This window comes from Megascapheus bottae, chromosome 10 (genome assembly GCF_031878675.1).
Source record: "Megascapheus bottae isolate mThoBot1 chromosome 10, mThoBot2.hap1, whole genome shotgun sequence".
Classification (NCBI taxonomy): domain Eukaryota; kingdom Metazoa; phylum Chordata; class Mammalia; order Rodentia; family Geomyidae; genus Megascapheus; species Megascapheus bottae.
The window spans coordinates 65,758,290-65,771,005 of NC_143518.1; positions in this window are offsets into that span (position 1 = coordinate 65,758,290).

Here is a 12,716-nt window from a genome sequence, read left to right on the forward strand (position 1 = left end):
CCCGGCAGCGGTGCCAAAGACCAGGAGTGGCACAGGCTGTACCAGCTTGGTCCGAGGAAGGAGGTGACGGAACCCAGAGCTTGCGCCGACTCGAAGCTGCTCCTGCCGTCCTGACGTGGGAAGGGCGTGGCGTCGAGAGCCGTCCTGTCCAGGCCCTGGGCTCTGGGTACCAAGGGCCAGCTCAGCACTCGGTGGCCAGTGCCGGCCAGGGGAGGAGCCCCCGCCCTCTCCCGTGAGCTCCGTGGGTTTGCTGGGCTGAGGGTGCAGCTTTAGTCTGGGTGAAGCGCAGACCTCGGACCCCACGGGGCCTGCTCGCGGCAGGCCTGCGTCTTGACTAATTGTGATCATCCCCATCCACGAGCTCTGGGCTCTCACCAGCCACACCAGGGCGGTTCTGCCGCTGCCCGCGGGGCAGGACAGCTGCCGAGTCTTCAGAGCCCACGGCCCAGGCACACACTGGGCTGGGCTGTGCCTGCTCTTGCCGGTACCCTGGGCCGGCGCTGCTCCGCAGGTGACCAACCTCAGACCTCATGCCCCCACCCCCCCGTCACCTGTCCCTCCTCCTCCTCCGCGCCTGCACATCGGCTGTCCTCAGTGAGAAGCCCTGCTGCCACTCTCTTCCAGGACTGAGCTTGGCCGCCCTGCTGTCCCCAGCTGCGAGGGGGCTTCTGGCCACCACTGGAGGGCCCGGCTGCAGCCCCCCAATCCAGATCCCACCCTGTCCAGCGGGCCCTGGGCCCCCAGGCCTGGGAGCCTTGTCACTGCTGGCGGGAGGCTGCCCTGTGCCCGGAGGCTGTGGCTCGAAGGACAGACCATGCCAGGCGCCTGCCACCAGGCCCACCAGGCCCCATGCCACCCCAAGACACTACCACCGCCGTGGTCCACTCAGCCAAGACCTTCCTGGGCGGCCTGTGCCCGGGGGCAGCACACAAGAAGCCACAGTCAGGGCCACCAGCCGAGGTGGACATGCTAGGCAGGGTCTACTCCAGGCTGCCGCCAGCCGCTTCCCACCATCGCTCTGCAGAGGGCGCTGTGGGTCTCCGGTGCTCAAGAAGGCCCTGGACCCGCCTCCATCCACCCTCCCTCCCGACCACACGCCCGCCCTCCCACCTCCCCACCACACACACCCAGCTTCCTCTCTACCTCCCACACCTGCCGTGTGCAGCCGTTTCCAGGGGAGAACACGGACATGTTAATTTCTAGGATTTCCAACCTGGCAAAACACATTTGGGTTGATTTCAAAATAGTCTCTGCCAAATATGAACAAGCAGCAGCTTCTCAGGGCAGTGAGCTGCTGACAGCAGCTCGGCCCCTGCAATGGGAGCCCGGGTTTGGGTCCTGGCTGAGTTCCCCTGTGGGAAGCTGGGTGCAGTGCAAAGTGCTCAGACTAACGAAGAACTAGAGTCCTGGCCTGGACCCCTGGTGGGACCTGGGAAGAGGGGCTTTCCTGGCTCTGCCGTCTGCTCCTGACCTGGCCCCTCCCTGGACTGCAAGGACACAATGAGACTGAAAAAGAGCCATATCCCCCAGTGGGCTTGGTGACAGAAGCCACACACACACACGCACACACCTCTCCCCACCTGTGCTATTATAGCGTGACCCACAGATCAGAAAACCAGTGCTCCGAGGAGTCACACAGCTAGACACTGCAAGGACCGGGATTCGGGCCCAGATGGAAGGCGTGGTGGAGAGGAGGCAGGCAGCAGGAAAGCACCACGGTGGAGGCCATGGGCTCACGTGGGTACCCAGAGGCCTGACCACACCTGGAGCAAGAAGGCCACGCCAGAGCCTTGGTTCTCACAGTCAGCTCAGAGGCCAGTGTGAATTACCAGAAGGGGCAGGGGCTGGAGGTGCACAGCCTGGAGTCCCCAGGGCTGGAGGGGGGGCTCCCTGGGGGGCTGGCAAGGTGGGCACGGCTGGTCCTGGCTGGAGAACCAGGGCGAGGAGGCGCTGAAGCGGAGAAGGTGCTGCAGGAGGGATGGGAGCCAGGGAGGGGTGACGGGCCTGGGGAGAGGTCGAGGTTAACTGGGGAGGGGTGAGAAGCAGCAGAGGGTGGCAGACTGGTAGACTAGAAGCGGGAGACGCCCCTCCCTCCAGGGAGCTTGTGGGGGAAGCAGCCTGAGGGCAGGGGCGGGTGGTCTGCTCACAGGTGCCAGCGTCATCCAGGCAAAGCTGTCCTTGGGCCACGGGACTCCGGCCAGCGTCCAGGAGCTGGGCCTGCGTGGGCCCTGGGCACAGAGCTGGGGGCTGAGCCCGGGGAGGCAAGCTGAAAACCCGCACTCAGGCTGTGAGCCTCGAAGCTCAGCAGTGCAGGCAGGAGTCCGTCCTGGGGTTCCAGGACTCCAGAAAACAGCAGGTTCTGAACCGTTTCTTGTTGAGGGTTCTGAGTGGCGTGTAGCCATCTCGTCAATACAACAAACCCTTGCGGTGACCTGTCCATGACGGGCCACGTCATGGTGGAGTCTGCCAGAGCCACAGGCTCTCCTCGCTGGGGGAGTGAGAGGTAGGGAAGGGGGGACGGAGCTCCCACACTCCCAGGACCTAGAGCCACCACAGAGGCCTTCTGCCCCCAACAGCGCAGTCTGGGCCTCCAGCGCGTGGCCTGGGAGGCTCCGGTGCCTGAGCCGCAGTGGTGGTTTTACTTCCTTCCTCAGCACTGAGCGTCCACCAAGCGGAACTGGGCGTCCTGTCCAGAGCTGCGTGTGAGTGTGAGTGTGACTTTGTCTTGGTACCCAGCTCTGCAGCTAAGTTGTCCAGACCTTCCCCGCAGAGGCAGCTGCCCGTCTGTGTCCTGGGCTCCTGGGCGCTGCTCTGGCTTCTTCCACACTGTCCATGCTGGGGTCATCCTGGAGCACAACAGCCGCCCAGGACTGAAGCCCACGCACGTGTGCGCACGTGCACACACACTCACGCACACGCACACACTCACACACGCACGTGCACACACACTCACACACGCACGTGCACACACACACACGCACACACTCACACACACGCACACTCACACACGCACACACACACGCACTCACACTCACACACACTCACACAAACACTCACACTCACACACACGCACACAAACACACACACACACTCACACACACTCACACACACACTCACACACACTCACACACACATGCACTCACACACACACACGCACACACACACAAACACACACTCACACACTCACACACACACAAACACACACACTCACACACACACTCACACACACTCACACACACACACACACGCACGTGCACACACTCACACACACTCACACAAACACTCACACTCACACACACGCTCACACTCACACACACGCACACTCACACACACACAAACACACACACACTCACACACACTCACACACACGCACGTGCACACACACACTCACACACACGCACACACTCACACACACTCACACTCACACACACTCACACACTCACACTCACACACACGCACACTCACACACACTCACACACTCACACTCACACTCACACACTCACACACACTCACACACTCACACTCACACTCACACACTCACACACACAAAAACACTCACTCACACTCACACACTCACACAAACACTCACACACACTCACACGCACGTGCACACACACACGCACACACACGCACGTGCACACACACACACTCACACTCACACTCAGACACACGCACACACTCACACAGACTCACACTCACACAGACTCACACACTCACACTCACACTCACACTCACACACACGCATACACTCACACACACGCACACACACACTCACACACTCACACTCACACTCACACACACTCACACACTCACACTCACACACTCACTCACACACACGCATACACTCACACTCACACACACTCACACACATGCACACACTCACACACACTCACACACACGCACGTGCACACACACACGCACACACTCACACTCACACACACGCACACACTCACTCACACACACTCACACACGCACACTCACACAAACACTCACACACACGCACACACACTCACACACACGCACACACTCACACTCACACACGCACACACTCACACTCACACACACTCACACAAACACACTCATGCACACAAACACAAACACACACACACTCACACACACGCACACACTCATACACACTCACTCACACTCACACACACACAAACTCACACACACGCACACACTCACACACACACACGCACACACACTCACACACACGCACACACTCACACACACTCACACAAACACTCACACACTCACACACTCACACTCACACACACGCACACACATACACACTCACACAAACACTCACACTCACACACACACTCACACACGCGCACACACTCACACTCACTCACACACACTCCCACAAACACACACTCACACTCACACACACTCACACAAACACTCACACACTTGCTCATGCTCACACACACACTCACAAGCACACACACACACACACACACGACTGCAGGTTGGTTGTGGGGCTGGGCATGTGGCTCGGCTGCAGAGCATGCACTTTGCCTGCAGGAGGCGCTGAGCTGCGTCCTCAGCACCACACAGGGCACGCACGCATGCACACACGCACACATGCACACACGCACGCACGCACACACGCACGCATGCACACACACCCCGGGGAGGAATGATCCACGCACTCAGCAGGCAGACACAGCCTGGGGCCCCAGGAGCCCGACAGCCTCAGCGAGAAACCCAGCAGCTGTCTGGCTTGGCCCACGCCTTGCTCTTTATGGAGATCACAAATCCTCAGCAAAATCTGCTTATAAAGGAAAAAGCAAACTATTCGTCCATGCTGACTCTGTGCAATAACAACGAATATATCACCTCGTAAGTGAAGGAACTCGTTATAGACTCGCTGTGCTGTTTTATCTGGGACAGTCTGGCACTTAGTGTTCGACATTTGAAGTGCGCAAGGCTCGCAGACCAGTAAAGCTGTCGAGCGATTCATTTACAGGGAGCACAGGTTCAAGGGTGGATGATCACTTCCAGATGGGTCAAGATTGCAGACAGCCTCTTTGTCGTCATGGGGACGGGTGCAGGGCATCTGGAGGCAGACACAGCTGTGTACTCCGCTCTGCGGCAGGGGGGGGGGGGAGAGCGGGCGGGGAAGGGGGGCTGGGCGGGGAAGGGGGTGCTGGGCCGGGTCTGGGCACAGGCTGAGCCCTGAGCTCCTTGGGCACCCAGCTCTGAGCTCATCCTGTGACTCCAGGCCACAAAGGAGCCCCGCACCTTCCCGGCCCCAGCCCTCCTCCGTGGGCTTTGAGGGGGGGCAGGCCCACACCCGGGGCTTCTCAGAACTTGCCTGAGCCCCACCACCCAGGAGCCACGTGACAGCCCCGGGTGTAACCAGAGCGTGGCATGAGTGACATGATGGGTAGGGGCCCTGGGGTGGGGATGGACCAGGGACCGCAGAGTCGAGCGCAGTGAGGACCAGAGGAGCAGCACAGGAGGGCGGCCAGGGTTGGTCAGTCAGGCTCAGTACTGAGGGGACACGGGGACACCGCTGGCCCCGCCACTCCTCCCCCACGCGCCTCCTCGCAGGCCCGGAGCCCCAGGCTGTCCCACCATCCCTCCCCCGCCCCTGCCAGCCGCCTAGGCCTGGGGGGAGTCTGAGGCCTCAGTGCCCGGCCTGAGCCCCTGGCCCCCTGGGACCCGGCCTTCGTCAATTGACTCTGAGTGTTCTTAGGCCTTAGCTTCTCAGCCCAGAGCATCTGCAGGGCTCAGGGCTCAGGGCTCAGGGCTCAGGGCTCAGGCCTAGCACAGTCTGGGTGATCGGGAGACGGTGACACAGCCTGACTGAGGCAACACACCACACCTGTGTGGGGCCAGGGCAGCCTGTCCCCGCATCACCTCTGTTCTCAGGGAGGCCCCGGTAAGCCTCCCACCAGCTCCTGTGCTCCAGAAGGAGGGCTCTCCCGGCCCTGGGTTCAAATCTGCCCCCACCCCAGGACCGTCCCGGGAGGATGCTGGCTCCTGTGGGCACCGACGGAGAGCTGATAAAGCCCACAAGGCATCGATGCTGTTGACTGCTCATTCATCTTATGGTGGCCGCCATTTTCATCAGGAATTGGTGCACCCACCAATGAATGTGAAGACAGAGGTGGCTGGGGCGGGAGGGCAAGGCGGGGTCTCCACGCTCTGTAGGAACCAAGCTCAGATGCCAGGGCCCTGTCAGTGAGAGATGTCTTCTTCTTTTTTAGCCAGTCCTGGGACTTCACCTTGGAGCCTGAGCACTGTCCTTGGGCTTTCTCAAGGCTAGAGCTCTACCACTCGAGCCTCCCTACCACTTCTGGCTTTCTTCTATGTATGTGTTACTGAGGAATCAAACCCAAGTCTTGGTGCATGCTAGGCAAGCACTCCACCACTAGGCCACACGCCTGGCCCAAGATGTCTTCTTCAAGAGCACAAAATAAATCATTTTGATCAAAAAGAGCAGAACTCCTAGTAATAGGAACATAAAGAGATTGCCACTCACAGTTCAAAGCTCAAAGGTACACAGAAAGTTCTGAATGCCCCCACAGGAAGGCGCTGTTATGTGTTCAGGTTATCAGGGCTGTAGTGGAGGAGCCCAGAAGGCAGGGGAAAAACCAAACACACAGCTCTGGTTAAAACAGACAGACAGAGGCTGGGAGCATGGCCCAGTGGTAGAGTGCTGGCCTAGCATGCACAAAGACCCAGGCTCGATTCCTAGGTACCACATGCATAGAAAAAGCCAGAAGTGGTGCTGAGGCTCAAGTGGTAGAGCTCTAGCCTTGAGAAAGTCCAAGGACAGTGCTCAGGCCCTGAGCTCAAGCCCAGGACTGGCAAAAAAAAAAAAAGCCATGAGCACCCGTGGAGAGATAACATAAATGAGTATCGTCCTTACCGACTAGCTAAGAACAGCACTTGCACAGAACAACATGTACATAAATTATTATTAGATCTACAAAATATTGAAACATTATGAATTTGCAAAACTCAAAACAAAAAACAGCACAAAACATGTGGACTGGAGCAAACCTGTATCAGAACAGGAAAAGGAGGCCAGGTGAGACCATGAATCTACTGAAACAGAAAAGAGCTGACAGCCTTAAACAAGAAAGCTAATGTAACAACGTCTATAACAGTGTATCTATTCTGAAGGTGGAGCCCAGTCTATTATAATCCCAGCACTGAGGAAGCTGAGGCAAGAGGGTCACTTCAGGCCAGCCTGGCTACGTCACAAAAAAACCCCAACTATATTAACTTTCTTTTCCTATTCGTTTACTTAGAATATATTAAATGGCCAGATACCAGTGGCTCATAGCTGTAATCCTAGCTACTAAGGAGGCTGAGATTGTTCAGAGTTGAGCAGGAATGTCTGTGAGACTCTTATCCCCAATCAAAATGCCGGAAATAGTGTTGTGGCTCAAAGGAATAGAATGCTATCCTTAGGGAAAAAAAGTGCAGAGACAGCACCCAATCCCTGAGTTCAAACCCAACACACACACACACACACACACACACACACACACACTTAAATGACATAAAGTAATAGCTATAATAATACATTATTGGGCATGACAATTGTTTTAGATAGACTTTATATATAATCTATCTAAAACAATGAAAGATTGTATAATCGTAGCACTTTGGGAACTCTTGGGAACAAATTTAATGGCAATCTAAAATAACTCTCCTAAGCTCTCACATACATGGCCTACAGCAACCCTAAGAAATAACTGAAAACTTTATTGCGAAGAAAATCACTAAAGCCATTAAAACATTCTTTCTGCTAGAAAACACCATTTTGTGCAAAGGAAAGTAACAAAGAATGAATAAAGGAACAGAATATCATGGGAAAAGCGTCACCTCCTCCTGACAGAGCACGGAAAAGGCAAAAACACCAAAGCCAGACACCCAGGCGCTCGCGCAGCATTGCAAGGTGAGCTCAGCGCAGCCCAGCCCCCGTGAAGCGTGCTCTCTGCTGACCAGCCAGGGACCCTGTGTGTCCCTGCTCTCGCTAACCTCCTGCCTCCCCCAGCATCCGGCAGCTTCCTTTTCTGACAGTAGGAGGCGGGCGGGGTCCCCTTCAGCAGGTTTGGGATATTTTCAACGTCAGAGTGGCTTTTGTGACGGCTTCCTTGCTTTCTTTGCCTCGAGTGTTGGCGTGAGTGGCACTGGTGGCACTCGCCCTGAGCCTCCACCCTCAGGGACAAGAGCATTTTACCATGGTTTTAGAGCGCTACACTTCCATTAAATGTTGGAAATTAGCTTATTGAAGTTTAAGATAGATGTGTCTATAATGAGCTTAAATCTTGCATCAATCATTCCGCAGAGAAAGCCCCAAGTCCCCGTACCTTTACTGGTGACCCTAGAACACGCTGAAGGAGACGCTGTAACTGCCACTAACTTTCCCAGAGCCCGGGAAGTGCTCCGGCTCACCCAGAGAGGCCAGCATCTCCTAGGACCCTGCACAACACTACTCAAAAGCCACAGTGTCTCCCTCGCACGTCCAGCAACCCATCAGCAAATCCCAGCAAGGGGGCAGGGCATGGCATGAGTCCTTGGTCATGGTTTCCTGGGACTCTGTCCTACAGAGCAGGGGGGGATCAGCCAAGCAGCCCTGAAAACGTCAGAGTGGCAGCTCCCCCCCCTTAGACATTAGCCACAAGGAGAGAGAACCCAGGTCCGCCCACACCGCCCTCTTGGGGGTGGAGAAGCTGCCAGCTCTGGGTAGAGACAGAACTGCAGGGCCAGGGGGCCTGGGATTCATCCATGGCCCCTGCACTTGACGTGAGCCTAAATCGCACCTCCGTGTTTTAGAATAGGAAACCACACCTGTCTTGGCCTCTTTGGGAAACTGATACACTCTCAGCCCGTTGTCCGGGCTTGGGAGCTTTGCAAAGGTCATGGCAGGTGTGGGAGGCTGGGAAGAGCCCGGGAAGAGCCACCTCCATCTACCTCACTCCATCTCCAAGCAGGAAGCAGACAAGATGTTGGTACACTAAAATAAACTCTTCCTAAACTTCCACTTTGTGAGACGGGCCTTTCACGGGAGCCCCTGAAATGCTTTGGTCCCAGGTCTACATCCCTGTGACTGGCATGGGAGAGGGGCGGACGCGTGCCGTCATCCAGCACCCTTCCCTACTCTCCCACCAAGACCTCGAATGGCTCCACAGCTGGCTGTGAGCACTCCTGACCACATGCATGAGCATGTCTCAGAACTCTTACAGGAAAGCTTTCCCTAGTGGACAAGTCCAGTGGCCAAGAAAGTGGACTCCTGTGTCCCCATTTAAAACCTGGTACACGGGGTCGGGAGTGTGGCCTAGTGGTAGAGTGCTCGTCTAGCATGCCTGAAGACCCGGGTTTGATTCCTCAGTAGCACATACACAGAAAAAACTGGAAGTGGTGCAGGGGCTTGAGTGGTAGAGCTCTAGCCTTGAGAAAGTCCAAGGACAGCGCTCAGGCCCTGAGTCCAAGCCCCAGGACTGGTGAAAAAAAAAAATCTAGGGTGGGCATGGTGGCTCACGCCTGTAATCTTAGCTACTCAGGAGCCTGAGGTCTGAGGATCAAGGTTCAAAGCCAGTCTGGGCACTAAAGAACCAGAGACTCTTATCTCCAATTAACCGCCAGAAAACCAACAGTGGTGCTGTGCCTCAAGAGATACAGTGGAGATAGAGTGGTAGCCTTGAGCTGAAGAGCCCAGGGACAGTGCCCAAGCCCCTAGTTCAAGCCCCATGACCCACAAAAAAAACCAAACAAACCACCTTGCACTCTGCACATATTCCTATATTCCTGTCTGGGCCACCTCTCCACAGCCACCATCGTTACCGGGGAGTGGGGGACACCGCCTCCCCAAAGGTGCAGCGAGGCCTCCTCAGGACCCACCGTCTGCAGGGCATTGCATTCACCCCAAAACTGCTCCCGGGCGAGGACGGCTCTGCAGCTCCTCAGTGAGGCCTCTGCCCCGTTCCTCGTTTGTGGAAATCGGAAGTGAAGCTCACGCCTGTACCCCAAGGGTGGTGCCTCGTCCCACGACTGCTGGCTCGGTGGCAAGCCTTGCCGCCTGCTACCATCGTGCCAGGGCGAACATCCCACGGGGCGGCCGAGGTTGAATTGGGCCTGGGGCCTGAAGCTCTGGTGTTGAGATCTGAGAATGAGGACGCGAGGCCACAGGTGTCTGGGAGACCAGCAGAGGCCATGTGAATGTGCACACGTGGAAAGCGGAAGAGGAGGAGAAGGCTTCCAAAGCTCTATTTCCAAGGATTTAAAAACACAGACAGCAACTTGGAATGGCAGAGACGCCTCGCATTATTCATTCTCCACAGAGCCTGCCATGGACACAGGTCTGTACCCGGCTTCCTCTCCCAGGGTGTTTCCCATCACGGAGAGAGCAAAGCCATCGCAGCACGGGTAGTAGCACTGGCAGAGGTGGAGAAATGACCTGCTCGGTGCCTCTGAGCAGGGGCTGCAGAGTGGAGGGTTTCGGGGGGCTGCCCACTCCCCCGAAGGGGCTGGCGCAGGCCTGGGTCCCCTGGGCCACATCTGGACCCGAAGCTTCCCCAGCTCCTGGCATCAGTTTTTTTGCAAGAAAGGCTGTGGTCCTTGGAAGGGGCTGGGGCGGGAGGAGGCAGGATAGGGGAGCTGGGAGCAGGGGGTGCTGTCGGAGGGCTGGACGTGGACAGCCGGTCACCAAACAGAACAAAGAGAGGCCCAAACGAGCTGCTGGCAGCCCGGAAGCCCAGTGGCCTCGGCGTGGGCTTCAGTGATGTGCAGTCTTGTTTTTTTTTTTTTTTAAGAAGATGATTTTTTTTTTTTTTTTGGCCCCTTTCTCTTTCTGGACCCGCTCGCTCCGGCCGGGCTAGGCCCTCTTTCTAGCTCAGGCCCCGCTCGCTCCGGCCCCGCTCGCTCCGGCCCGCTCGCTCTGGCCCCGCTTGCTTCCGCCCGGCTCGCTCCAGCTTGCTCTTGGCCTCGCTGGCTCTGGCTCGGCTCGCTCCCGCACGCTCCGGTCCTGCTCGCTCCGGCCCCGCTCGCTCCGGCCACCACTCGGTTGGGCTCTGTTCACTTCAGCTCAGCTCGCTTCTTTCGCTCTCTGTCACCGTCGCAGTCTTGTCTCTGCCACTTTTCCGGTTTGGTTGTGTCTCGTCTCTGCCACTTCCGGCTTGGTTGTGTATGTGGGATACCAAGGAATCGAACCCGGGTCTTTGTGCATGCTAGTCAAGCACTTTAACCGCTAGGCCAAACTCCCGGGCCCTGCAGTCTTGTTTTTAAGGGACATGGCACGTGTGCCATGGTGGTAGACCTGGCCTCGGGGCGCAGGCCCTGGAAGTGTATCATGGCCCCTCGGGCTTCTTCCTGTGGAACCACCCCTCCTCACACCCCGAGGCTCTGCACTGGGGCGAGAGTCACAGAGACAAAGGGGCTGGAGGAGTGGAGGGTCTGCAGCCCCAGAGGGCGGTCGCCCCCTCTCCAGCCCTCCCTCAGGAGCCTCACTTGGTGATCCCCAGTGACCAGAGCTGCTCACAGCGAGGGTCACCCTGGGAGGGTGCAGGGAGCCCGGGCTGGAGCCAGCAGCCTGAGGTGACAGCGGAGTGTCCCCACTGCTCTCCACCCAAGCAGCCCCTGGGGACAGGCCTCAGAAGCCCCGGGCCAGGTTGTCTTTCTGAGACCTGTCCCCAGGGGCTCTGAGGAAGCACAGAGACGCCACAAAAGCACGGGTTGGGGCAGCAAGGGAGAAAGGGCAAGAGTGGGGACCTGGGGGGCGGGCAGGATTCCAATTCCCATGTCAGAGAGCTGTGGGGTCTGTGGGGAGCCTGGGGCCGAAAGCAGCTGGGACCCCCCCCTCCCCAGCCTGCGGGCACTGGCCCCGCCCCCGCCCCCTCACTGGGCACTGTGTCTGCCCAGCCATGTGCCCTGGCCGGGTCCTCAGGCTGGCACCTGGAGCTGTGCATGTTAGCACTCCCACATTAAAACAAACAGACCTGCAATGTCCAGCCCTTCTCTTGTTTTGGGTCCCTTCCTCTTAGCTTCTGGTGACTGCTTGATGGTCTCCACTCAGCCGTGGGGACCCAGTGTCATCCCAGTACCCGGCCTGAGGGTATGATTTTCAGATCAAGGCTCACGACTTCATAAAATTGCTTGGCAAATCTGAAACCTCAGAAGCTGTCCAGCGCCGTATCCCAAGAAATTCAGTGGCAAGATCTCACGGTACCGTGGCTATTTACAGTTTTTATTGATCCCGGCCGACCTGACCAGACCCAGGGCTCTGCAGAAATCACTGGGGGGGCACACAGCAAATGGATCATATCATCTCTAATCCAAGATTTCTGAATGGGGAGACGCAGAGCAGGGCCGGGAGGGCCCTCCTGCCCCTCACACCTCACTATGGCAATTCTGTGCCTGGACATCTGGAGCCCAAGTTTCATGGCACCAGCGAGGGTACAAAGTTCAGAAGCCCTCCGGCCCTGGAGTGGGTGCTGAGGCAGCGGGGATAAGGAGGTGCCCTGGGGGCCCAGGCCGTCCCCAAGATCCCGCTAGCTGCCTCCCCACCCCCTCCCCAGCCAGCCCCAGCTCTGTGGCCCTCTGAGGTGGCCGCGTGGGGTTTTGAGTCCGGGGGTGGGGATGGGGTATCCCTCACTGTCCCCCAGACAAGCCATGCATGCCTACGGCCCTCGCTGCCCCTGTGGGCCCAGCAGCCTCCGTGTCCATGCTGTGGGCACTGGCTCCTGCCACACCAG